At 45.1% G+C, this 2,600-nt stretch overlaps 1 pseudogene; it reads left to right on the forward strand.

Moving 5' to 3' along the window:
• The first annotated feature begins 923 nt into the window (after nt 1-923).
• LOC119266142 lies at nt 924-1,084 on the forward strand (annotated as a pseudogene).
• Nucleotides 1,085-2,600: the final 1,516 nt, after the last annotated feature.

Consider the following 2,600-nt stretch of genomic DNA (forward strand, 5'->3'; position numbering starts at 1 on the left):
GAAACGAAATGCATGTGCGGAGATTGGATAAAATTTCGAAAACTCAAATCGCCATCCGAACCATCCCTGCACCTTGAGACGCTTCAGATTCTGCATCGCAAAAAAAAAAGAACGAAAGAAACGTTTCGAATTTTGAATCGCGGCCTACGGACAGAGAGAATCGTGTTTGTTTTGGGCTAGGAATAAAAAAAAAGTACTCCACCTGCTACATGTTAATAGATTAGCCTGTTAGATTAAGCTAGGGCTCACATGGGCAAATGATTAGCCAATGTACGCACTAAGCACTGCAGAACTGTATAATTTATCATTTGATTTTCAAGAAAAAGATGGTGGTTCAGTAAACTGAACTGCAACTGTATGCTGGGCCTTCAGCTAGAAACTGTAGCCCCGGTAAATGTAAATGCCTTCCACAGCTTCACTGATTTTCGACAGCTTCAGTGATGTGTTTGCGTGAAGAACTTTAGTACTACCCGGTCACAGAAATGCTCTGTTCGTTTTGCCCTGATGCAAGTGAAGATTCAAATAAATATTTCGAGAACTGAAGCCACCACCCAAAGCATCGTGTACCTTCAAACCTTTCAAGCTTTGCATCGCAGAAGAAAAGAATTTTTTTCCAAATATTTTTCAGGCTCAGATAGAGAACCTTTTTTGTGTGTGTGAACGGCTCAGATAGATCTGTTGTATACCCTGGGCCAGATAGAGAATCTGTTGTATACCCTGGGCCAGATAGATGGGCCTTCAGCGGCCGGCCGGCCGGCCGGCAGCGTGAGAAGAAAAAGCCTGCTCGATGCTGAACCGACGTGAGAGAAACCGGGAGACTGAGAACGACTGAGAACGTTATTAGTCCCACCTCGGCTAAGCTACGAGGGGCTGGGTGTTAGACCGCGGCTATAATAGGGAGGGGGGCGCGCACGTTGAGAGGCATCTTTGCGCTTGGGGCAATGACGCAGCTAGTGAGGTAATACCGAGGCGCGTCAATTGCTGGTTGAAAACTATTTCCAAACCCCCTCTTTGGCTCTCTCTCCGTGGAGGGCCACTGAGAATTTCTGAAAGGGCTCCCTCTCCTTCGGGCGAGGGTAAAGCCCTACAATACCCTAAATTCAAATCTTTCAGAATTCTAACTTTTAAATCTTGAGACCAAACTGTTCATGCTTTGTAGAAATTTTGATGGCACTCTCACAACAAACTGACATTCACACAGACAGCATCACGTATGTACAGTATTAACAAAGAATGCAGAGAGTACAAACCATGCCACCGACACACCCATCATCTCTCAAAAAAAACCAAACGAGACCAAATCACACAAACTCAAAGCGCATGGGGAGCTTGCTCCCCTTGCGGTCCAACAGCGCCACCGCGCGGATCCAGGGCTGCAGCTCCGACACCGGCAGCACCGTCTGCCCCGCAAAGTCGTTCTTCGACATGTCGTACTCATGCGCCTCCACCCGCAGCAGGGCCAGCTCCGGCACCGTCAGGTCTTCTTCATCAGGGAGTCTGCCGGAACGCCGGCAATCCCGACCCGCTTCAGCCAATGGATGCTGCTTTAGGTTATTGTTACTGAACTGATTAAGCTTTATAATTACAGTTCATAGTTGTAACCTGTCTGTCAGCATTCAGTTGATGTTTCAGAGATATGCTTACTGGTTCCTGGTTCCTGATTACATCGAGCTTATGTCTTGCGGGTTAATAGTGTGAGCTATTGATGTGCCAAATTACTTTTCATTCAAATCTGGAGGAGATTATTGGTCAAGGTGTGTCCCGCAAAAAAAAAGGTGTGTCTGCTTGAAGTCCATCCGCCAACAGGCTCCCATGCACACTTTTACCAGAAAAGCAGCACTTCATTTCTCCCCTGAATTTTGAGTGGCACAAACAAAACTGAAGACCTCTGGCGGCGACGGCGGTGAGGAGTAGATTTAGGTTTTTAGATGTTTTATTACTTGTTTTGATGGCCTTTTGGTATGTTTTTCTTTTAAAAAATCAATGCAAAAACAGTGTCTTTTGGTGACTTCGGTAGGATGGCCGGCTCCCTGTTTGGTGTTCGGTCCGGACGTGTCCACCGACATTTGGTGATGCACATTTAGAGATATGCGGTGGAGTTGATCTAAGTTGTTTTCCTTACCTCTCAACCCACACTGTCTTCAAATATATTCAGTAAGCAGGTCTTTGGTGAAATATATCCAGTCTATACGCTCAAACTCTCTAGTCACCCCAAGCACCAGCAGCACACATTTGCGAGCTAAAGTACATTACCATAGCTAGTAGCTCTGCTGCACACTGCAATTCCTTATGAAATAGACCCACTGTCCAAACTAATCTTAATTTACTCTCAAATGAACACTCAACATCTGAAAAGTGCAACTTTCTGCCAGCCACCAAACTAGTCCTAATTTACTCTCAGAAAAAATGTACATACAAGATCTGAAAGGCATTTAGTTTAACTTTGTGGTAGTTCGGAATAATCCATCATTGGCGTACAAACTGCTACAGAAAGCTCACTAATATTTCCGTACTTCTACAACCTGAAACCATTTGGTTCCTTGTTCATTGTTCAAACTAGTTGATCAGTTAAGCTGAGATTTCTTATCTCTGTGGCTGAG

Source organism: Triticum dicoccoides, chromosome 2B, assembly GCF_002162155.2.
Source record: "Triticum dicoccoides isolate Atlit2015 ecotype Zavitan chromosome 2B, WEW_v2.0, whole genome shotgun sequence".
In the NCBI taxonomy this organism is placed as follows: domain Eukaryota; kingdom Viridiplantae; phylum Streptophyta; class Magnoliopsida; order Poales; family Poaceae; genus Triticum; species Triticum dicoccoides.